Genomic DNA, 25485 nt, shown 5'->3' with positions numbered 1-25485 from the left:
ATGGCTGCTAATGCCCCCAACCTTGGCTTTGCTACTAGGACCACAATGGTGTGGCTCTTGCTGGAACTTGCCAGAGAAGTCAAGGCCTCCTCCAGTCCCACGGCTGTGAGTGTGCACAGAGCCTGTGGGGCGCCGACCCCCAAGCTCCGCACTCTCACATCTCCCGGGCCCAGCCTGACCATATCTCCTGCTTTTGCACCATCATGATTGGAATGATGCTGCATCGGCTCCCTGGGGCTGCTGGGACACAGAATCTCAGCCTGGGCGGCTCAAACTACAGGAATCTCCTCTCCCAGGAGGCTAGAAATGTGAGAGAAAGGTGTCAGCAGGCCTGGTTCCTTCAAGGGCTAGGAGGGAGAATCTGTGCCAGGGCTCTCTCAGCCTCTGGGCTTTGCTGACAGTCTCTGCAGTTCCCTGGTCTCAGCATCAATCTCATTTCTGCCCTCATGATAACCTGGTGTTCTCCCTGAGTGTGTGTTTGTGTCCAAATGTCTCCTCTGTAAGGACAGTCATGTTGAATTACGAGCCCACCCCACTCCAGGATGACCTAGTCTTAGTACATTAAGTCTGTAACAACCCTATAAATATAGTCACATTCTGCATCCCCCCAGATGAATTTGGGGGACATACAATTCAAGACTGAACAGATTTCCTATTCCTGGGACTCCACCTGAGGCCAGAGGCTTCTCTCCACGGTGACCTGTCGACTTTGAACTGATTTCACTGGCCCTAATCTTCCCTCTCTGAGGATGAACTTCTGTGTTCCGGAGGCTTCTCCTTTCCCCTACGGCAGGTCCACATCAGAGTCCAGGGCTAGGCTCCAGCTGGACTATCAGCTGGAGTGACAGGGACAGGTCACTGCTGCTCATCTTGAAGGGTCCACAGGAAGGGAGGTGGAGGCTCCGTAAGGGCCTTCTCCCTCAGTCTGTTCAAACCTTGACTTCATTTCTGGTGGACTGGAGCTTCAGTGGATCTTTGACAAATAGAGTAAATAATTTTCAGCAGATGAGGAGCTCTCTAGGTAGAATTGGGTGGCAAATATAAACACGGTTTTGAGATGTTCTCGTGGGAACAGCACCACCTGTAATGTGGCACCACCTTGGGGTTGGTCTTCAGGTGTTCCTGGATCCCACGTCATGGAATTTAGGATGCTAGAGCTCAGGGAGGTCTTGGGGATTGTCTGGCCCGTGAGAGTCACCAGAGGGCTGGGAGGAGGCTGGTGGCACATCCCTCTGCCATCTCTGATCAGGATGCTTGGTGGGCCATTGCCTTCTGCTCATCACCAGACTTCAGGGCCAAATTGGATGGGACGGGCCAGCAGAGGTATCCAGTCCCCAGTTCAGACCTAGACGTAGAGGAGAAGCGGACTGCAGCCTGTGGAATTGGGCTGTGCTTCTAAAATCAGATTGGTCAACACCCAGCTGCGCTCACCTTTGGGTTTCAGATGACAGTGTGGCTATCAAACCCTTTTATGAACTCACTTATGTTCCCACTCCCTGGGGGCAGAGGAAGGAAGGGGATGATATCTAACACTTAATAAGCATTTACTTATATAATCTCGTTTAATCCCCACAGCCAGCTCATGAACCAGAATTTATTACTGCCTGAGTTTCTCAGGGCTGCCCTTACAAAATGTCCCAGATGGGTGTTGAAAACAGCAGAGACTCATCCTCTCATCATTCCGGAAGACACAATTCCCAAATCGAGGTGTTAGCAGGGCCTGGCTCCTCCCAAGGCTCTGGGGGGAGGATCCTTCCTTGTTGCTTCGAGCTCATGGTGTTGCTGGAGTTCCTGTGAGTTTCTTGGCTCCCTCCAACCCCTGCCTTTTCTTCTCTATGCGTCTTCTCCTCACAGGGAGGCGAGTCCTACCTAATCCAGCGTGCCTACCTTAATTTACTTATTAATTACATCTGTAAAGACTCTAAGTCCAAATAAGACCACACTCACATATCTTTGAGTGGGGACAGAACTAACCCCCGGCAATGATCATCATTTTACAAATATACAAATAAGCTCAAGTTTGAAGCAGTGAGGTCGGTTTTCAGGTTTTAGTTTGCAAGACTGTAGAACCAGGACCCAAAGCCCACTCCGTCCTGGTTAGAGCCGCCCACCTGCACCACCGTGGTCTGCCTCTGTTCATGCAGCACACACCTATGCGTTCCTCCACGGCCAGCTCGGAACAGCATCCACCGCGGTCTGTTGCAAGGGGAGGTGCCAACACACCCTCCGTGGGAAGGCCAAGCCCAGGGGGCATCTTGTGAATACAGGATGGTGAGGGCAGCTTGCCCTGTGGTGCCCAGCCCAAGATGGGCAAAGCCCGTTCACAGAGGGGCGACGGAGCCTCAGGACCGGGCACGCTCGTAGAGCAGAGAGTAAACAGGGCCCAGGGCCTGGGCATCTATCGCTCACCTGGGCTTGCCACTTAACACTCAGGCTGATTTTAAATTCTTGGAACGGAAAGAGAAATTCTGCTTTGTGGGTGAGGGATAGAAGAACAAAAGGAGACTCATATCCAAGAGCCTTTTACTTCGTGTGTGTGCTGTTCAGCAAAGCAAGGGGGGAACATGAAGACATGCAATGGTTTAGACTCATTTAGTAAATGTCTCAGCAAATGCCTGAGCAGCTGTTCTGACCTGCATGGCACCTGTGGCCTCTAGAATAGGTTCCATCCTAAGGTGACAGGAAGTGGAGACGTTCTGATGAGCTTCCCATTCCCCTTCTCTGTTTCTTGCATCAGACATTTGGGTAATGCACACACCCCAAATTTCAATTGTTGTTTTCCCATAGATTTTTTTTAAGTAATATTTTTTATTTCTTCCCCATGGATGTTGGCTAAATTGAGTACTCTGTAACACCAGGCACTTAAGGAGAAAATAAGGAGATCTGTGCATTTGAATTCTATGGACAAAGATAGAAGTGGCACTTTCTGCCCCTGCCCTACCACCCCACACCCCAGGGAAGACCACGCAAGCATCATGCTTCCCTTGGGGAGAATGTGGCTGGTGGCCCACGCACAGCAAGCCTGGCCGCTGGACCAAGTGCGGAAGGTGGCAGTGGGCAGGGCTCCACCCCACCAGCTGAGTGTCCACTGCGTCTATAGAGCCCCCTCCTTGCTCCTGTCCTACAGACCTGCTTCTCTCGTATCTTCTCACAACATCAGGGGCTTGTGCCCTTAGCCCAAGTACCAGTGGCAGAAAACGTGATGGTGGTGAAATAAGATTATTATACCGAAACATGTTTTTCTTACCTGGCTATGCTGACTGTTGCAAAGTCATTTATTAATTGCATGTTTGATTTGACTTCTCTTCCCAGGGCGCAGATAATAATCACAGTGGTAAACATTTGTTGAGCCGTCCCCATGGACCAGGCACCGGCCGAGTGCTGTAGGTCTTGCTACCTCATCTTTATCCTTCCCATAAGATCTTGAGGAAGGGACTGTAAATATCCCTGTTTATAGACAGGCACCAGGGCTAGCCAGAGATTAAGGAACATCTTCCAAGTGTCACAGTTAAGGACTCTGGGCTTCGTGCTTTCAGATGCCATGAGGCTGCTTATACAGAGAGCTTTTTGGAGTACAAGGCGGCATCTCTTTCCTTCTCGTCATCCAAGCTAACATAATCACAACTGAATCTTTGGAAAGTTTCTATGACTCTCTGCATTGTCTGTTGGCCTCCAGACTAGCGTGTCAGTCTGGCTGGTCATCCTCAGCCTTCCTCCTCTTCTTGTGTCTCTGGATCTCCTTTCCAGACAATAAGGACCTGCAGTCACAGACTCTGGAAGGGATGATCCGCCCTCCTCCCTTGTCCCTTATGGTAGAGAGGCCCATCATCAACAGGTCATTAGCTCTGACATCGGTGGCCTGCGTAACTGTGTCTGGTGTGGGGAGTGTGCAGAACAGACACGTAGAAGGTGGGAGCTCAGGGCCCTTTTACCACTTCTGGACGCTCTTTGCCTCATGACAGACCGAAAATCTCCACACTTGACCCTGTAAGGCTGCTCCAACTGTACTCTGTGCTTTCTAACATTTGAAATATTTGGGGGATGTGAGCCTCTTCTTGGGACTTGACTACACCAAAATAGATGAAATTCAAAATCAGAGAGGAAAAGTACTGCAGGAACGAGGATCCCATCTTCACAGAAGAATAAGGAGGCTGTCTCTAACCGTGGGGTGCAAGCTCCAACCATCTCCGTCTTTGCCTCCCGGGCGGTGCACTAACTTTTCTTCTCTGGCAGCCCTTTGCATCTCCTTTATTATGATGCCCGTTGGATATTAGCAAAGTCTCAGCCTTCGTGAACTTGTTCAGACCCGGCAAGCTACCCTGAGCTTTCTGCAGCAAAATTTCCCTGTGTTGACGGAACAGGGTAGAGGTGTCAACACAATTTCAAAAATGTTTCTAAACACGGAGGTGACAGTGTTTCCAGGGCCCAAAAAATGATTCTTAGCTGGTGTGCAGCTCACTGGTCATGCTTGTGTGCTCATCAGCTCCAGCCCCGCTCTCCCGGGCTGCAGGGCCTAATCGCGGTCACACTGGGCCGGTGGTAGTCACATGCCATGTGTGCTGGACATGCATTATCTTCAGGCCTTTTACTGGGTCATATCGGCTTCCACCTTAACCCTCCTGGTCCTCTGAAGACACAGCCTATTGGTTTTACTACCCGAATGCATCTTCTCTCGATGGCAGATCCCCAGCCCGTGGCCCCCACTCAGCCCTGCTGCCTCAGCAAGCAGCCTGCCCCGGACCCCCCGAAGAACAGCAGTCCCTTCCCCTTGGCTCCAGGCGCTGCGCTGACCATGGAGGGTCAGAGGGACACTCTGTGAACACAAGAGGCCTGCCTTTAAGGGACTTACAGGGTCAACTTATCCTTTCCACTGTGGCCACAGAACTCTCCCTATGACAATGCAACTGGGCCTTGCTGGCCCCCTTCCTGTCCCCTGCCCCCCATCAGTCTGGGGGCTCCAGCTCCCCATCTGCCGGTCCCCTGCAGTGGCGGGCAGGGTCTCAGAGGCAGTCTGGGGTATCAGGTGGGAGCCCTTCCTTGCCAGCGGCCTCCCCTCCTGACGGGCTCTGTGGGCAGCAAGCCACCTACACCTGCTCGGGTGCCACCGTCTGCCAGGCCGTGTGACCCCACTGTGGCCAGGGCAGCTCTCTCCACTGCACCCCCAGGGCCACAGCCTGTCCTCCGAGGCCCTGGGCCGTGCAGCTGGGCTGGGTTCCGAGGGGCTGGGAAACCACTGTGTCTGTGTTACTGCCATCATCTGAGCAACCATGCCACCCCAGGCTCGGCTCCCAGAGACCCTGGGTTTTGGGCCTCACAAGTGGGTCTGGAGGGGGCTCACCCAACAGGTGTACCCTTCAGGTCCGCCTTCCCTCTGGGGGCCCTCATCCTATCTCATCCTCATTATCCTCTTCTGCTTACACTTCCACGGGTACCTCTTACCCTGACCACGGGCCCTTCCGGCCTAAGTGCTGAGCCCCGCGCTCCCCGAGGAGCATCTGCTTGGTCCCTCACTCTCATGGGTGATAGTGACCATCAGTTGGTGTCAGACATTTGTTTTCAGGTGGATGCCTACATCCAGTTGACTTGTGCCACTCGTTTACAATCCTGGGAGCTCCTGGGGACAGAGGGGCTGGCCCAAGGCCTTGGAGCTCAGATGTCCGGGGCGGGCCGCTTGCTCTTTGATCTGAGCTGGCCCAGGGCCCAGGGCCTAGGTAAATGGGATAAAAGGGAGTGTTCTGACCTTTGAATCGGCAGGAACTTTCCAGGCAGGCTCTGGTCTTGTTTGGTAATTCTTTCAGCTATCTGTTGTGCAAAACAGAAGACTTACCCTGTGGCACTAAGTAGGAAGAGCCCCACTGGCCACCCAGGCTTGCAGGGGCTCCTCAAAGGCAAGGAGTATTCCCAGACCCAGATACACAGCGGGGCTTTTGGGGAAGATAGATTTTTCTTTTACCCTTTTTAAAATAAAAAAATATCTTTTAAAGGGGCGCCTGGGTGGCTCAGTTGGTTTAAGCATCTGCCTTGGCTCAGGTCATGGGCCCGGGGTCCTGGTGATATAGTTTTGGAATGTAGGTGGGATTCGGTGGGGTGATGACCAAAAAAGAATTCTTGAGACATCTCTGGTGCAAAAGGGTGGTTTTATGAAAGCCCTTGGACAGGACCTGTGAGCTTGTGAGGGGAGGCTGATTCTACACTGGGGAGCTGGGGGAGGCAAGGAAGAGGGAGGTCTCCAAAGGATTTTCATATCTAAAGAAGACGCCCAGGATACCCGAGGCCTTGCCATTATCAAGTTAAGGTTGTTTTTCCCTCTAGCCAGGCATTCGCAGAAGACAGTTGGGAGCTTCCTGAGGAACAGGACACCCTGCCCACCTCAAGTCTCTGTCAGTGGGCTGCAGGTTATGAGGACATTTCATTGTATCTACATTTCCTTCCGGAAGCTAGGTTATTGATAAAAATGCTTTGTTCTCAGAAACTCCTAAGACATTTGTAAACTGAGGGAGACTCGTGTCTTGCAGATTGTGATCTCCATAAGTTAACTATTTGTTTTTCCTTTCCTTAGCTTTGGGGCAGCAAGGGGTACCTGGGGAATGTCCCACATGTCCCCCGGGGAGGGGGGGCTGGGGGGCTGCGGGGTGTTAGCCTCTGCTTTGTCCTCAGCTAGCCTGCTCCCTCATTGCTGGGATGGAGCCTCCCCCCATGCCCTGCTCAGCGGGGAGCCTGTTGCTCCCTCTCCCTCTGCCCCTCCCCCAGCTCATGCTCTCTCTCTTTCTCTTTCTCAAAGAAATAAAATCTTTAAAAAAATCTTTTAAAGGGATTTTAAAAGTTAAGGTCCTTATAGGGGAAAAACATCACAGTGGCATTTGGTAGGAAACTTTAGGTATCTTGGGTAGTCAGGTTTGGGGCATTTGCCCTGTGTTTTTGTTTTTTCGATGAATCCAATGGTGAACAAAAATCTTCTCTTTAGGAGAGGATGGGAGTGACTTGGGACTTCCTAAAGCTCAAGCAATCAACGCTTGAAGGGTAGACACTTTCCTACACACGCCACTTGCTCTTTCCTACACACTCACTTTCCTACACACCCCGCATGCTCCGTGGCTTCAGCTGACCCCTCAGCCCGAAATGCTGAGCAGTCTTGCCAGCGCCTGTCCTCACGCCTGTTCCCTGTTCCCACGCTTACCACCCTGTTCGCCATGAACTATTCATGCTTCTAATTTGTCCATTCTTAAAGACAAGGATTGAGTCTTTCTCGATGTGTTGGCCTCACCATCTGGCACAGACTCTTCTGGAGCAGAATGCTCCAGTTAGAAACAGTTAGATATTGTTCCATTCATGTAAATAGCTTTTTACTTTAAATTTCACTGGAATTACTAAGTGATCTTAAAATTTAAATAAACCCTATACAAATGAATGCTAAAGAAATGAATATCCTAGGAGGCCTGGGTGGCCTAGTGGTTGAACATCTGCCTTTGGCTCAGGGCGTGATCCCAGGGTCCCGGGATGGAGTCCCACTTCTGGCTCCCTGCAGGGAGCTTGCTTCTCCCTCTGCCTGTGTCTCTGACTCTCTGTGTGTCTCTCATGAATAAATAAATAAATTATTTTTAAAAACGAGTATCTTTAAAAGCCTATCCTAAAGAAACTGTCTTAAAAGGTCTTGGTAAATAATTACCAACTTATCCAACTTCTGGAGTCTGAAATTCGTTATAGTGGATGTCCATGGCCCCCTAGTGGCCCCAAAGAGTTAAAGCATGAATTTTAAAGCTCCGGAAACACTGAACTTTTCCGGAGATGACCACCCACCCGCTCAGCAGAGGGTTAGAAACCTACTATGTGGGGCCGAGCGAAACCACTTGGGGACCCGGACAGAACAAAGGCAGAAGACAAGGGCTTCGCGCAGCAGTGGTGTAAGCAACTCAGACAGTCACTTGGCCTGTTGTACAGTATCCTTAATACTATTCCTCTGTTTACAAAACAAAGAAAGGAAGCCCCCGAAGCCTGAGTGCTGGGGAGACAAAACTAAAACCAAGAGCTCCCCCTTCTGACCCAATGAGGTTCTGAACACGTTTGGTGACAGTTCCCGAAAAGTCAGACACTTAGGAACAGAGTGAGTCCTGTCTTCATCTTCATTGCTCATCTCTCCTTGGGATCAATGGAAAAGACAAGGATAAGAGTCGTTGCCCTGCATGTTTCAGAATATTATGAGCTGTTTTGGTTCCCTTTCCTCACCTTCTTTCAGATGGAATCGTTTTATTATTTTAGGCAGCTTATTCATCTGGATCTGGGAAAGGTGTTTGTATATGTAGGTTCCCATAAATGGCAGCTAGCACTGTCCTCTTTTCTCTCTGGGCCATGGGGGGAGAGTGATACTATTTCCCTGAAATAGTTTTAGAAATCAAAATTAATTGAAAATATCCATAATAATCAAAATATCACCATTTTCAGGGAAGGCAGTGTCATAAGACTGATTTTTCTTTTTGCTCTGCTTTCCAATTGGCTCAACGTGGCACCTGTTTTCTCTTCACCCCAAATGAGTTTTGTTGGGGATGCATTATCTTGGAGCAGCTAAGGGCCCAGCCGAGGTAGCTGAAACACCTGAGTTTCAAACCAGTTGCTCCTACTTACTAGCCACCTGACACTGGACACAGCTCATCACGTGAGTCCTTGAAAATAGACTCCTTACCCGCTGGGTCAGATGGAGCATTTGGAAGGAGTCCAGATTCAAAGGGGGAAAGGGTTCTGACCCACCCTCTCTTGCTGGCTTTGAGGATGGAGGCTGGGATCCAAGGAATGGGAGGGACTCCAGGAAGCTGGGAGTGGCCCCCGAGTGATAATGAGCAAGGGAACAGTGACCTTGGTCCTGTAACCTCAAGGATCTGAATTTGCCTATATCCCAAATGATCAGGGCCTCAGCAATCAGACAACAACAACAACAACAAAATGAAAGGCATCCAAATCGGCAAGGGAGAAGTCAAATTTTCAGTATTCACAGAAGACATGATACTCTGTAGAAAAGCCAAAAGACTCCCCCTCTACAAAAACGGCTACAGCTGATGCATGGACACAGTAAAGCCACTGATACAAAATCAATGTATAGAAATCTGTTGCATTTCTATACACCAAAAATGAAGCAGCAGGAAGAGAAATCAAGGAATCCATCCCATTTACAATGGCACTGAAAACCGTAAAATTCCTTGGAATAGACCTCACCAAAGAGGTAAAAAGATCTATACTCTGAAAACTATGGAACACTGATGAAAGAAATTACAGATGACACAAGGAAATGGAAAAACATTCCATGCTCATGGTGGGCAGAACAAATATTGTCAAAATATCTAGCATTGCTGACACCTTGATTTTAACCAGATGAGACTCATGTTGGGCTAATGATGAATACAGAACCGTAAGATAAAAGATTTGGGTTCTTTTAAACCATTATGCTTGTGGTAATTTGTTAGGATCACCAGGTGTAGAATTACCAGGTGTAGAAAACACAGTTTCCTAATGCTGGAAGCAAGGGTGCTGCTCAGAAACCATCGCCCATGGCTTGCCAACACCCACAGGTGCTGGTAGGTAATACTGGGAAGTGGCACTAAGTGGGAGTGAGGGGATATGGGTGGGCACCAATATTGTCTGCCAGTGTTCTTGTGAAAATGGGAACACACACACATGTGCACACACAAGGTAGGGAGGGACATGACAGCAGCAATCAGACATAGTCTTCATTTTTGGAGACCAACTAGGTTTGATTCCAGGATCCACTAGGGAATAACATAAACTGGACTTACTGTCCAAACTGTAGGATGTGTGTTGAGGGCTGTTTCAGTAGCAGATGGGAAATGGGTTGTCTCACGGACATCGTCTTACACTTTCGTTTGGACCGAATTTCAAATTGTCACTGATAAAGGACATGTGTAGTGATGCTGCCTAATTTCATAATGGTTTCTCTCTTTCTGTCTTTAGTTGGGGAGTTGGATCTATTGCAAAGAGTTAAATGAAACTGATGAAAAATGCAAGAGCAAAAAGTTCTAACAAACGTGAGACAGGTGGCGCCAGACTGTCTGCTTGGAAAGAAAACTTGAAGTAGCGCCACAACGCAAGCAGCTGCTTCCTGAATCCAGAAAGAAGCTTCAAGTAATCAAGTATGCTTATTAATCAAGTAATCATGCTCCTTATTTACAGCACCTCTTTCCCCTTCTCTTTTTGATCTTTTTTCTCTTTTCATTCTGTCATTTCCCTGGATAGTCTCAACCACTCCCATGACTTTAATATTTATTTGCCTTTTTCAAATCTTCATCCAATCTTTATATTATTTTTAATTCAATATTCCATAGTTATCTTAAAATGTTGTACATCCCAAATAGACTTAATTATCTCCCACCCCCAAATCCTGCTAGACTTAGCTCTCATCCTCTCTCACACGATCTCAGTCTCTCTTTTCTCCTGTGATGGAGGACTTGAGTCAGTTCATAAAAATCTGTGGCAATATCAAAGAGCAAAATGAACACTCGAATGTGGTCTGGCCAGAGGAGAAATATGAAAAGCCAGCACATAAGATGAGCCCAGAAACAGATGTTAAGTGGTCCTTTAAAATGGTAAGTGGGTCTCAGATTTAACTGTAAGCTTCCTAGTGCCCAAAGGGAATCTGGACCCACATTCAGGTAGGTGACTATTAGGTGCACCAGAATGCAACTAACTCAATTTCCAACACAGTTTCCTGTTGCAACCTGGGTGAAGTTTTCCCTGACCAAAGGGAGCCTTTTATACTGTGGCCCCTGCTGTCCTTGACCCTCATTCATTGAAACATTCAATTTCTTAGACCCTTTTTCAATCAGAGTGATGGTCTGACACTGGATGATGTTTTACAGGTAGATGGAGCTTTTTGAGATACAGGCAGAAGGGCCTGTCGAAGGCTTCTCTTTCCAAATAACAAGACGATGTTTTTAAGGAGAAGGCACCCCTGCATCCCCTCTGCTTGGGGCCATGTTGTGCCTCACGGTTACAACGACAGAGCAGGAAGATAGAAGGATCCTAGATCAGCAAGGCAACTAGAAATTTTGTGATTGTCCCTGATTGTTGACTTTAAACCTCTTTATTATGTGTGAGAATCACCTTGTTTAAGCCACATTTTCCCCCCAGGTTTTTCTTTTTTTTTTTTTTTAAGATTTATTTATGAGAGATACAGAGAGAGAAGCAGAGACACAGGCACAGGGAGAAGCAGGCTCCATGCTGGGAGCCCAACATGGGACTTGATCCTGGGTCTCCAGGATCAGGCTCTGGGCTTAAGGCAGTGCTAAGCCACTGGGGCTGCCCCAGGTTTTCCTTAAAATCAGGTTAGAAGAGAAGCAGAGACACAGGCACAGGGAGAAGCAGGCTCCATGCTGGGAGCCCAACATGGGACTTGATCCTGGGTCTCCAGGATCAGGCTCTGGGCTTAAGGCAGTGCTGAGCCACCGGGGCTGCCCCAGGTTTTCCTTAAAATCAGGTTAATTAACGTATAGTGTAGTATTGGTTTCGGGAGTAGAGTTTAGTGATTCATCACTTACATATGACACCCAGTGCTCATCACAACAAGTGCCCTCCTTAATGCCCATCACCCATCAAGCCTATCCCCCTGCCTACTTCCCCTCCCGCTACCCTCGATTTTTTTCTCTCTAGTTAAGAGTCTCTTATGGTTTGCCTCTCTCTGTTTTTACTTTATTTTATATTTCCTTCCTTTCCTGTACTTTCATCTGTTCTGTTTCTTAAATTCCACATATGAGTGAAATCATACAGTATTTTCTTTCTCTCACTTTTCCCCTTAGTGTAATACACTTTAGCTCCATCCTCGTTGTTGGAAATGGCAAGATTTCATTGTTTTTGATGGCTGAGTAATATTCCATTGTATATATAGACCACATCTTCTTTAGCCATTTATCAGTGAATGGACACTTGGGCTCTTTCCATGGTTTTAAGCCACATTTTTAAGGGTTTCTGGTCCTTGCAGCTGAGCATAACCCTAAATGATAAAATACCCCATGATAAATACTGTATTCGTTCCCCAGGGCTACCATTACAAATGACCATAAACTTGGTGGCTGAAAACAACAGATGTTTATTCTCTCAAGGTTCTGGAGGCAAGAAGTCTGAGGGGGAGGCATTGGCAGGCCATGCTTCTTTTCTTCCTCTGAAGGTTCTAGGGGCAAATCCTGCCTTGCCTCATCCCACTCCCAGTCATTCCAGGCTTCCCTTGGTGTTCCTTGGCTTGCATCCCTTTCACTCCCATCCCTGTTTCCATGTTCATGTGGCCATTTCTCTGTGTGTCATGAATCCTCTCCCTTTCTTACAAGGACACCAGTCATTTGATTTAGGGCCTACCTAATCCACTATGACCTCATCTTAATTAACTATATCTGCAAAAACCTTATTTCTGAATAAGATCACTGGCTGAGGTTCTGGCTGGACATGAATATTTGGAAGACACCAACCCACTGCAAATACCACATCAAACTTTGTGTGGATCCCAGACTTTTTGACTGCTGCCCATATAGGCAGGATAAAAGACTGTGGATCCTGCACACCACTCAATTTCCAATACTCATTGGAAAAAATAACTAGAGGAGAAAATTGGCAAACTGCAGTTGCCTCACTGAGGTCTATTTCACCCTCTGCGTGACTTGGGGACCATGCTGTTTGAGTTGATATAGACTCAAGCCCAGTTGTAGTTGTGAGCACTAACCACACAGTGATTGTTCAGGAAGCAGTAAGAATCTCTCCGTAAGCCATTCAGTGTGATGCCTTCCCCGGGGCCGTAAGGATTCAGGAGGGTGAATGGTCTGAACGGGGCTGTGGAAGTACAGCTTGGAGGGCAGGGGCAAGAGATGTTCTTTGTCTGTCTGTCTGTAAATAGGGAGGCAGGTGTCTCTGATACTGTTGACAGACATCTTCCAGGCTGGAGAAGGTCAGCCATGGGATCAGGTGACCACCTTGGGGGCCGAGGGAAGAGACTGGAAAATGCTGGGTCGCTGTTGACATTGGACTCTTGGATTCCACCCCACCTGCTGCCTGATATACCCCTGGGCCTTTCTGTTGGGTGAGCCAAGAATTTCCCCTTATTAAGCCAGTTTAATTCAGACTTTAAATTACTCACAATGAAAAGTATCCAAGCAGACATACTACCCCAGCAAGTTTGGGGGGGATTTAAGGTCTCAGAGCCGGGACCCAGTGGCCCATGACACACTAGATTTCCTGCTTCAAGGACTAATGACCTCCCTAAAATAAATCTAATCATGCATTTCCTCTGCGAACGAGTCCCCCATTTCCCAGAAGACAAAATCCAACATTATCCTGGTAGGTAAGGACATTCGCCAACTATCTTCAACGCCTGTCCTGCCAAGCTCCAGCCCCCCTGTCTCTAGATCCTGCCTCACTGAATTTCTCCCTATTCTCAGAACTTCTGGGGACTGTCCCTGGAATAGGCCTTTCATTCCAGTCACACAGGACTTTGTCTCTCCCTCTTCTGTTCCTAATCTGCTACTGTGCTGATCCCTGCACCATTGGATTGTGAGCCATTTCTCAGAAATACAGTATTCTTGAGAATGGTCTCCTTCTTTTTCTCTTACTTTCATTCTTTGTCTGCTCTCTGTGTCTCTGTGTCTGGTTTGTGCCCTACTTTAGCTTGGGTTGGGATAGGGGTCACAGACTTCACTCTAGTTGTCTCTTAGGAAATAGCTTCCAGGTCATACACCAGCCCACAACCTCCCACCATCGGGCAGGAGCTTCAGAGTTCAGACCACTCTCCCTTCCCATAGAGGAGATGCAGATACTGCAAGAGCCCCAGAAGGATCTACTTAAGGAATTATTCTTTCATATTTTGAAGAACATTATTATTTCTTCTTATATTTAAAAAATTCTCTTCAAAATAATTGTTTTTGGATTGGGGCTTTCAACTGTGGGAGGAGGCAAAGAGTGTAGATAGTCTTAAAACCCCCCCAGAGATTCTCAGTCAAATTTGTTGGCAGAAGAGAGGGCAGCTCTGTCCCTTCTCAGCAACTCCTTGTTTGGAAAGAGTACATACGCACTTGTATTTGCAAAGAACACCTCCTGGAGGATAGAGAGAAAATGCTGGATGGGGCTGTTGGAGGGGCAGGATGAGGGGCTGAAGCCTTTCCTGATTCTGAGAGTCCTCTGGCAACCTGTTCCCACTCCCATCCCCAAGCCCAATTTGGGGTCCTTGCCCTCAACCCCCATATATCCTTTTACATTTTACCAAGGCAGCAGGAGATTCAAAGTTGCTGAAAAATTAAAAGCTTTTTAAATGTCACTTCCTGCTTTTTTCATTTTTATTGCATACGCATTTGGCATAAAATGCCATGCCCGATATGAATACGTAATATTCATTTAATGAACAGCTGTTGCTTTTTCTTTTACTATCCTCATGTGTTAAGGTATTTTTTCTTTTTGTGAAGAGCTAAAGCAAATAAAGCCTTCAATTTATTTTATATGCCTGTTAAAAGCTAAATTAACAGTTGTTTGCACACTTGAAACTCTGTGATGGCCCCGTGTGTCAGCCCTTGGGCTGCCCCCAGGCCATAGAGCATGGCTGTGAGAGTTAGGGAAAAAAAAGATCATTCTCCAATTTAAAAAGTTTAATTTGGGATACTACATTTTCTCAACAGTAACAATTGAAAACACAAAATCATTCCATGCCAGTGATATAAATCAGATTGTTGAACCTAATTAAAAGTAGAAAAAATGAATCAAAATAATTAGGAACGCAGAGTCACTAGGATATAATAATCTGATGTATTTTTGTCTGTTTTTTTCTTTTTCTGACATTTCATGAAATTTGTACAGCACAGTGGGCAAGGAAGTAGCTGATAGTAAATTCAACCTCATGCTTTGCTGTTGTGATGATGATGTGACATGCATTTTCCTGACACTTCATTTATTATCCCCCAAATATATTTGATAGCATTTTTTTCATTTTCTTCTCTAATAGCTTTCAGTTTTTCATTTTCTGATCCTGAGTTTTGTCTTCTGACACCTGGCAAGTATTTTATCTTAGAAATTGTGACAATATAAGAATAGGCAACATGCTTCTAAATTTTAGCAGCACTTTATTATCATCTTGGTGAAATTTCCGTAACAATAAATAATTGCCATATTTAGTACATTATTATATATCTAATTTATATATAATACTTGCCTTATGGGTAATCATAGCAAACAGGGATGCTACTATGTAGTAATGAGCATCACAAGGAAAATGATAGGAGATTGATGTTGGCATCTCAGTGATGTCATTCTGGTAAGTATCCATAAGAAGTATGATATGCAGGGACGCCTGGGTGGCTCAGTGGTTGAGGGTCTGCCTTCTACTCAGGGCGTGATCCTTGGGTCCCGGAATCGAGTCCCACATGCAGGCTTCCTGCATGGAGCCTGCTTCTCCCTCTGCCTGTGTCTCTGCCTCTCTGTGTGTCTCTCATGAATAAATAAAATCTTAAAAGAAAGGAAGTATGATATGCAGCCTTATATCTGTCCATCCATCTTATAGCAATAGGAGGTGCATTTTAATCTTAAAATGTTCACTAATCAGTGTATCAGCTAGAATAGCAGCTCTTGTTTATCAATAAAATCTTTTGATCAATGTATTCTCTTCTGTAAAATGAAGTGTATATATATATATATATATATATATATATATATATATATATATAAACTGTAGGGTGTAAAATGAAGTGTGTGTGTGTATATATATATATATATATATATATATATATATATATATATAAACTGTAGAGTGCCTGGTGGCTGAGTTGGTTAAGTGTCTACCCTTGGCTTGGGTCATGATCTCAGAATCCTGGGATCATGTCCCTACATTGGGCTCCTTGCTCAGTGAGGAGTCTGCTTCTCCCCCTGCTCATGCTCTTTCTCACTCTCTCTCTCAAATAAATAAATAAAATATTTTTAAAAACCTGTAGATATATTTAGTGTTAAAATAATGTACTTTATTTCTATTAACAGATAGCTGTCATAATGCATTAATTTATGCATTTATGCATTTATGTTTTGTTAGAACAAGACATTTTACTGCTATCACCAGAAAATAGTTAGAAATAGAAAACATGCCCATTTTCAGATTAGCAAAATTATAATAAAGATGTAAGAAATTTCAAATAATGAACATATCCACAATGGGAATGGTAGCCCTTGGTGTGGCAGGCTTGTGGAGCTCACGGTGGACTCCTGTGACCTGCAGCCTGCCTGCAGCCACCCTGAGCTGCTTGCACCAAGCTCCCCTCCACCAGGACCTTTGCAGGAGCTGCACCTGTCCCTCCCATCTCAAATGCCCTCTTCCCACCCACCCCATATGGTCCCATCATTCTTTTGTCCTTGGCTTAAGGACAAAAGTAACAGTGCCCTTTAGGCTGAAATCTCCCTGCCCCAATGGGAAAAGTTCTTATACTCTGGTGATGGCCATTTTCTGGAATGTCTTTCCCCCCCTGGAATGTGCAGTTTCCTCCTGGACAGACATGGATTTCTTCTCATCTCTCTATTCCCAGGCGTTTGCCCAAAACATGGCGTGAAGTAGCAACCCAATGCGGAATGAATGAAAGAAGACTTTAGTCTACAACTTCCCTAGAAAAGTCTTGACTTTCATATTGATAATGACTTTTACTACTGGCTATTTTCAGCATTGATTTTGGATATTGCTGTTGAGCCTCTGAGTTTTCTCTGATTTTGAGGTATCCTCCATAGTTTTGACTGTAAGAATGGAAACTATAGTTTTTTTATTAAAAAGTCACTTAAGCAAGATGAATCAAACAATGAGATGCTTTTGCTAAATGCTCTGTGGATATACTTTAAAAAAAATTAAAGCTGTACATAGTGTATGAGAGAGAGCATGGGATGTGGGGAGCCAGTACCTGTGCTATCAGCTGAGACCTGGAGCCTCCTCTATAAGATGGAGACATGGTGTCAGGGGCCACTGTGATGATAAAGATGCTCTAAAGTAACGTGGAAATGCTAGTCGTTAGGATTTCTGTGACTCCTCCTCCTATCATTGTGATGAGTTAAATAGCACTGAATGATTACTTAGTAATTGTTACCACATTAAACATTCAGTGATCTTGGAAGAAGTGTTGTTTCCCTCAGCTTCAGATGATTAATGATTCACTTTTGTGGTGGTGTGTGTATTTGTTTCAGATCTTGGAGATCTGTGTGTGTGTGTGTGTGTGTGTTTATGAGAGAGAGAGGGGTGGCGGGGAGAGGAAATTCTTGCAAGTGTGTATGCTGAAATTCTTGCTGGATTCCTAGCAAGAGGGATCAACCAGGGAAGGCACTTTTTTAAAAAAAAGACTTGAAACTTGGACAATGATTATTTTTAAAATACTAAGAAAGTGGTCAGCATAGTTTGCATTGTGGGTACAGTGCCTGAGAAGACAGCATTCTGGGAAGGGAGAGAGATGTGCGTGGATGGAGTGATTTGAGTGTGGCTGACTCTGGGACTGGGCAATGTGGGACATGGGCATGAAAGGAAAAGTTAAAGTGTCTTAGAAGTATGAGCTAAAGTTCTGACATTTGACTTTGAAAGGCAATTTGGAACTACGGCTTATTTCTGAGCACAGTAATGACATTTCCTGAGGGATAATAATCAAGTTTTTAAATATTTTATGAACTACTGGAAAATATTTACATAATTTTATAGATTCAAGTCCAACCATGCTGAAAGTTTTCAGCTCCTTAGACTCAATAAAAAAAAAAAAGACTGAATCTAAGAGTATCTTTTCAAGGTAAATCTCTATTTACAGGAAAGACTTTGTTTTATCAGATACAAACACAAACTCAGGAGTTGGTCTATCACTGGGAAATAAAATATTACGGAGAATTTATAGAATCTGCCGTTGAGTGTTTGACTTGCCAGTGGCTGCAGTGGGAATCAGGGTTGCACCAACTTAATTTTTACCCAAGGAAAAACCTATTAGGGACTCCTCACAAAAATAAGGAGACACACTGTACATTTTAAAGGAGACTCTTGGGCTGGACTGACAATTAGGACACAGGGCTGTTACTGAGTCATCACCCAAGGGCTTCTGTCTAAGGATTTAAAATTCTTGCCAGAGGCTTACCAGAGGGGCATACACACCGTGATTGCTTTAGTTTCTTCTTATTTCAGAGTTTTAAGGGGAGAGGATGATCTGATTTGCACTTTAAATGCTCCCACTCCATATTGAGGGGAATAGATGGGAGAGAGAGGAGAGACAGGAGCTGGTGGATGAACTGCAGGCAAAGGGGATGAGTCGTGTTTATCCAAGAGGACACAGTGGAGATGGAGAGAAGGAAAGATACTTGGGGTATTCGGAAGGGACAGCTGGTAGCAATTACTGAAAAGTTAGATGGAGGTACAAACAAGGAAGGTGATGATGCCTTTTACCAAGATGGGGAAGGCTGGAGAAGATTTTTTGAGTGGTAGCAATTCAGTGCATTGCTTTGGACATATTACATTCAAGGTTCCTATTAGTTAGATACCCAAGAGGAGATGTCATAGAATCAGTCGCTGAAAGCATCCTCAGTGCAGAAGATAAACAAGATTCAGATATAAATGTTATTAAAAGCCATGGGACCAGAGGCAATCAACTAAGGAGAGAGCGTGCAGATGAGGAAGAGATGAGGGCTGCAGGCCAAGGCATGAGATTTTTTTTACCTTTAAAGGTTGAAGAGAAGAGGACAAACCAGCAGAGGGGATGAAGAGGGATAGCAGAGAGGTTGAAGGAAGACGCCCAAGAACAGCTTTGTGGAGGATGAGAGGAATTGTCACTGGCCACTGTGGCTGTGGCAGGTCATGTATATTAGCAGGCCAACAGAGGATGACTCGATTAGCCACAGGGAGGGGTTGGTGACCTTCACAAGAGCAGTTTTGGGAATTACAAGGAAAGAAAACTGAATGGAGTAGGTCAAGGTGAGGAGGAGCTGAGGAATCACTTTATTGCTTGTGCTAGATGATGGGCTCATCGGTGTCTTTATAACATTTTCCTATATGCCTGAAGAAATTTCATAATGAAATCATTTGACAATGAACAGTGTGTTATTTATTCTAATTTTTTTTCTTGAATTGCAAAATTCTAAGAGCTAAAATTAATTTAAAGGTATGCTGTAGGTTTTTGCCAATGAGACCTTAAGGTAAGTTGAAGAGGGAAAGAGGTGGGAGGAGCAATGTGGAGAGGGAGAGAGCAGAACAGGTGAGGATTGTCAAAGGTTATCATTGCGTACTGTATGGTAATATTCTGTCAGAGTATTACTATAGTAGCAGCAGGTATTGTCAACTCTGGAAGCAGAAAAATAAGCCTGAGGCCTAGACTTATAAACCCATATATATATTTTTTTTCTATGAATGCAAATGTTTTTTTTTTTTTTAAAGATTTTATTTATTTATTCATAGAGACACACACAAAGAGAGAGAGAGGCAGAGACACAGACAGAGGGAGAAGCAGACTCCATGCAGGGAGCCCCACATGGGACTCAATCCCGGGTCTCCAGGATCACACCCCGGGCTGCAGGTGGCGCTAAACCGCTGCACCACCAGGGCTGCCCCCATAATTTTTTTTTTTTTAACATAAATATATGGGCATCTAGGTGGCTCTGTTGGTCAAGCATCTGTCTTTGGCTCAGTTCATGTTTCCTGTGGTCCTGGGATCAAGACCCACATTGGGCTCCCCGCTTCTCCCTCTCCCTCTCCCCCTCTCCTTGCTGTGATCTCTCTCAAATAAGTAAATAAAATCTTTAATAAAAATTTTAAAATAAGCATAAACATTCAGAGGTAGAATAGGCTAAGGAACAGGATATCTTATTAAGAATTTTGATATGTATAACCAGATTCTCTTTCTTGAAGGGTGTCAGTTGTGATTCTCACCTGCAGAGAATTGGTGTATTTGTTTTGTCATACACCTTTGACAGCCTTCGGCGAATTCTTTAAAAAAAAGTCCAAATAATCCCAGAGAGGCAGAAAAGAAGAAACATAGGAATGAAAAAGAGACGAGACAGAGAAGGTCAGAGTGGATATACTAACGTGAAAAAGTAAATATCAAAGCAAAATGTATTCCTAGAGATAAATAAAGGTACTTCATGGTGATAAAAGGGTCAATTCAACAGGAAGACATGCCAGTTATAAATGTGTATATGCTCAATAATCAGTGAGGGTACAATTGACAGAGGTCACAGAAGAAGTAGATAATTCCGTAATATACTCTAAGATTTTAACATTTCTCTGTCAAACAGTTGATGGAGCAACTAGGCAAAAACCCAGGGAAGACATATGTAGAAGATCTGAGCAACACTATCAGCACGTGGGCTTCTTCGGTATCTCCATCAGTCGTCAGAGCTACAAGGATGGGTCCTAGCCTTCATGCTATAGGCTTCCTAAGATCCTGGGCACTAACCTACAATTGCTGTCCCTGTGACTTTCTGCAAGGTACTTCATCGCCCTGGGTCTTGCTTTCCTTGTTTGTAAGGGAAGGATAATAACAGTACTTACAGCACTTATACTTTATGTATTTAATGAGCTAATGGATAAGAAGCAAGGTAGCAGAATGCTTGGCGTATATAAAGTGTTTGATATATGCCAGTTATTAGTGTAAAATCAAACAGACTGCGTTTGGCTGCCTGGCCAAATCTTAGGGGATTTGTTCTGTTTTATTGTTGTTTTGTTATCATTCCCTGGAAATCAATCTGCCATGGAAACTGTCCTGGTCAATGCCTCACTCAGAGTTGCTCCTATATTGTTCCTGTGCCTTCTCGTTTCAGCTTCCCTCAGCAAGTCAAGGTGAGCTCACAGGTGTTTAAATATTTCAAAGAGGCCCTGGGTGCCCCATGCAAACCTCGAAACTTCCAAATTGCCTACATTTAATGTGCCACATAGGAAGGCACACGTTTTTACCTTTCCCGCATCACCCTGTTCTCACAGGCCTGGATGATGATGACATCAACTAATGGAAGAAGTCAAACTTGCATTCTTCACATTTTTGTGCTATTAGGCCTTTTAAAATGAACGTTGCTCCTCTAAATGGCTATTAATAGTATTCCATGGTATAGAGATCATCTCTAAGCTTAGTCCAAGGTCTTGCTTTTTAAAAGGAACTAAGTTGAAATGCTTGTAAACAGAAGAGTCCTTCTGTGTTGCACATCATCCCTCCTAAATTGGCAATTTGTATTTCTTCAGAGAAGAATAGCCAATAAAAGAAGTAAATAAAATAAAACAAATTATCCCTTTCAAGTCTGCCAGCTGTCACACTTTGAGAAGAACAATTTCCTCTTATTCTTCTAAGAATCAAGGCTCATTTATTTATAGGTATGCGTTAAAGAGTAATGAGGCAAGTTGAAAAGGATCTTCCCAAATACTCTGAGTGAAATGTAATGCATCATTGTTACCAAGGACTTGTAAAAATGTAAAGCCATTTCCTTTCATATGAGCAGTGAGACCAGCTACACTAGCTTTGCAGAAACCAGAGGAAAGAGCCTTGCTCTACATTCCTGCGAAATAGGAAATACCTGGTGGATGAGCCTCATGGTGTTGGGGGTGAGGGTGGGCCCAAGGTATTTCCAAAATGGCAGCTGTAGAGGGATAATCCTTAAGCCTCTTGTGGTGGAGGGTCTTTGGAAATTGGGAAGGGCCAATTCTCCTACAAAAAGCTCCGCCCATCTGGCTTGTGTTCTACAGTATGTCTCCCATACTTGGTTTCAGATTTTAATTCCATAAACATAAGTACAACGGGCTTCTTGAATGGAACCGTCAATATGTGGACTACAGCATGGTGGTTAACAAGTAGTGTGGAGCTTATTAAAGGGAAGGATGTTTACATGAATATAGTACTGGAGAGGTACTCTAATCTCTCCTCCTTGTAATTTGTAAATACAAATTACAATAGTCCTCTTCCAGGGACGGCGTCTGTAGGCGTTCAGAGTGGTTCAGCGTTTGACATACCGTCGTAGACTGTCCTACAATACAGCCTCTAACAAAACTAGGCTGTCCCGAACTCCTGGCAATAGAATCGTTTACCTTTATACCAAGAAGGTTGGGAAAGCGCCAAAGTCTGCATGTGGCGTGTGTCCTGGCCGACTTCGAGGAGTTCGTGTGGTGAGACCTAAAGTCCTTATGAGATTGTCTAAAATGAAAAACACGTCAGCAGGGCCTATGGTGGTTCCATGTGTGCTAAGTGTGTTTGTGACAGGATCATGCGTGCTTTCCTTATTGAGGAGCAGAAAACTGTTGTGAAAGTGTTGAAGGCACAAGCACAGAGTCAGAAAGCTAAATAAAAAAATGAGGATTTTTTTGAGTAATAAAAATCAAAAAGCTTGATCTGTTAAAAAAATAATAAAAAAATAAAAATTACAATAGATGTGTTTTAGAAGAAATAAAATAGAAACCGACATTTTAAAAATTTAATTAAATTAAACTAATTTATTTTTAATTGCTTTGATTAAAATTGAATGAAATTTAAATTAATTTAAAATTATGACTTAAGGGGCACCTGGGTGGCCCAGTCGGTGAAGTGTCTGACTCTTGGTTTCAGCTTAGGTCATGATCTCAGGGTTGTGGGATCGAGCCCCATGTCAGGCTCCGAGGTGAGTGTGGAGCCTTCTTGAGATTCTCTCTCTCCCTCTCCCTCTGCCCCTCCCCATCTCTCTCGTTCCCTCTAAAAAAAAATAAAGATAAAAATAAATAAAATTAAATAACAACTTGAAAGAAATATTTTCTCCAGTTTCATCATAAAAAGTGGCCCAGCAAGGGCAACACGACCATCACTTCTGTCCCAGAGTGATGGGACACCCAAATGTCATGTGTGTACCCAGTGCCCAGATTATGGTCTCTAATATTATTCCCCCACAACCAATGTTCCCAGAAAGTAATATATTCCATTGCGGGGGTCTCAGTGGTATCAAGACAAAAGTAGCACAAAGGGCTTTCTGCTAATCTAACTACAACACTGTGAGTGTCAAAAAGAAAATGACATCCTGAAATTTAAATGAAATAAAATGTGAAGTTCTGTGAATTTATAATGATGCTCAGAAAAGGAAAGTCAATATGAAATGCACCCAAAACTACTGCGGCTCTGATAGGGCATGTTTGGTTTGTATTGGTCTTAAAAAGTAGGGACACGTTTGTGTATATATGCACATGTGTGGTTATTGTCTTAGGGCTGGATGTACTTATGACGTGCAGAGGCATGTTCTTGTTTGGGAGCGTGGCCTAGGTGAGTGAAGCAGTGAAGCTCTAAACATAGCTTATTGTGTGATAGGCGGGATCCCTTGACAGCACATTTCAACTAGGATTACAGTATTGTCACTGGGTCAGAGGGACCTGAAGAAAGTAGGGAGTAGGGTTTAGTGTGAAGGCTGCCAGCAATCCCTAGAAGGACAAAGGTGAGTGAAGCAGGTGGTGGTGTTTGGGATGGCCTGGTCTTCCTAGGCCTTCCTGTCTGTGAGGCGAGGGACTCCTGCTTGGTGGCCCTGTGGGACGTTAATCCTAGCGTGCAGTCAGGCATCACCCTGTGTAGAAACGCATCTTTGGGACACAGAGGGGAGATTTATCTAGAATTAAGAGGAGTAGCTGGTGGAATCTGACGGACACTGAAACAGCAATGCTGTTTCAAGTTCTTTATCTGGAGAACATAGAGACACTTGCTCCCCATGGGGACTGGTCTCCCTCTGCTGGGTTTCGTGCTCCAATTCCTGCCTTCTAGTGTTTAAGTCTTTATTACTCTGCACCATCTGTTCCCAGAAGCCGAAGAGCGTTTGTGTACAGATGAGTGTGTTCCTCAAGTGAGGAGAACAGACAGCGGGCTGTAAATATTTTATACTTTCCAGGATCATTTTCTTTCAGAATATTAAGAATTCATGCCAACATTTGATAACGGGTTATCTGAAGGATGCTCTGCTTAGTCAAACATTTATCTTGGTAAAGGATGGGGAAAAAACTTGAATAAATGCAGAGCTGAGAATTCAAAGTGCTGTAGCCTCATGTCATTCTCGTAGAATTGCAACCTAGTAACAGAACTTTAAATGCCCCTTATGGCTGCTTTCCTTTAATATTTTTCAGAAATAATCTCCAACTTACAGAAAAGTTGCAAGTAAGTGCAATTGCAAATAACTCTTTTTTTTTTTAACACTTTCTGAGAATAAGCTGCTGCCCAGATGTCACCTTATTTCCAAGTTCTTCCGTGTGTATTTCCTACAAACAAGGATTTTCCCTCATTTGGGGGCTGAATTGTGTCCCCTTCAAATTCACGTATTAAAGTCCCAACACCTAGAACCTTGGAAGGTGACCTTATTTGAAGACACGGTCCTTGGAGGTAAATGAGTTAAATGGGCCTTAATCCAAAGCACTGGCGTCCCCAGGAGAAGAGAAGATCAGAAAGGACACACACAGAGGGATGACCACGTGAAGACGGGGGAAGAAGGCCATCAGCCAGCCTTGGAGAGAGGCCCTGGGAGGAACCGATGCCCCGACAGCCTGGTCTTGGGGTCCTGGCATCAGGACTGTGAGGACACAGAGGTCTGTGGTGTCAGCTGCAGCCAGGGCCATGTCTCCCACCTCCAGCCACAGTGCCCAAGGCCAGGAGAGCTGCCAGAGGCAGAGCACTGGCACCCAGGCCTTGCCACCATGTGGCCCTCAGGTCCCTTCCGAGTCCCAGCACATCCCACGTCCCTGGAGGGGGGTGGGCAGCATCAGTTCGGGGGCTCGGGCCACACTCAGCTGTCTCCTCTCTTCGCCAGGTGTTGGGCTGGAATAAGCTGCTGCCCAGATGTCACCTTATTTCCAAGTTCTTCCAAGTTCTTCCAAGATGATCTTGGACATCACAGGCCAGCTGTGTGGCTGGAGGTCTCCCAGTCCTGGTGTGGCTAACGTCATGGAAGGGGAGCCGTGTTCTCCTGCCTCTTCTCAGGGACGCGAATCTGCTTGTTCCTGGTGCTGTTCCCTGCAGCCGTGGGGTGAAGGTGGCACCTGCCAGGCTTCTCCCCGGAAAGTCACCCCTTCCCACTGCCGATGAACAACACAGAGTTGTGTGCGTGGGGGGTACCTCAGGCTGGGTAACTGTTTCCTTCCTCATGAAACATTTCTTCACTTATTTATTGGTGTCACTATGGACCCAGAGGCCCATTTGCTCAGTGGCTTGTCCTCCATTGTAATTCACTTTGATGTGCAAATGGTCCCAGGTGTGTCCCCAGCAGTCAGGCCATGAGGCACGAGGTGCTTTAGGTGTATTCAAGGCTCACCTGGCCTGTCCTGGAGCCGCCCATTTCTCCAGAGGCCCCTGCTGCCTCTTAGTGGGAACTGGACACCTGCGGTGGCAGTTGGGGTGTACACATATAGACACGGGGGCACACGCACAGGCTCACGTCTATATTTCTTTCCATATCCACCATGTGAATGGGCAGCCCAGGTTCTCATCGCTACCTCCACCCAGGGCCACCAGCACCGGCTCATTCCTGGCCTCCTCCTTTCTGTACCTGCTG

General features: G+C 45.3%; 1 pseudogene; it reads left to right on the top strand.

The window, feature by feature from the left end:
- LOC112919250 (large ribosomal subunit protein eL34 pseudogene) lies at positions 1-22327 on the top strand (annotated as a pseudogene).
- The last annotated feature ends 3158 nt before the right edge of the window (positions 22328-25485 follow it).

This window comes from Vulpes vulpes, chromosome 5 (genome assembly GCF_048418805.1).
Source record: "Vulpes vulpes isolate BD-2025 chromosome 5, VulVul3, whole genome shotgun sequence".
NCBI lineage: Eukaryota > Metazoa > Chordata > Mammalia > Carnivora > Canidae > Vulpes > Vulpes vulpes.
The sequence above is the reverse complement of the archived record's forward strand: the minus strand, read 5'-3'. Positions and strand labels throughout refer to the sequence as shown.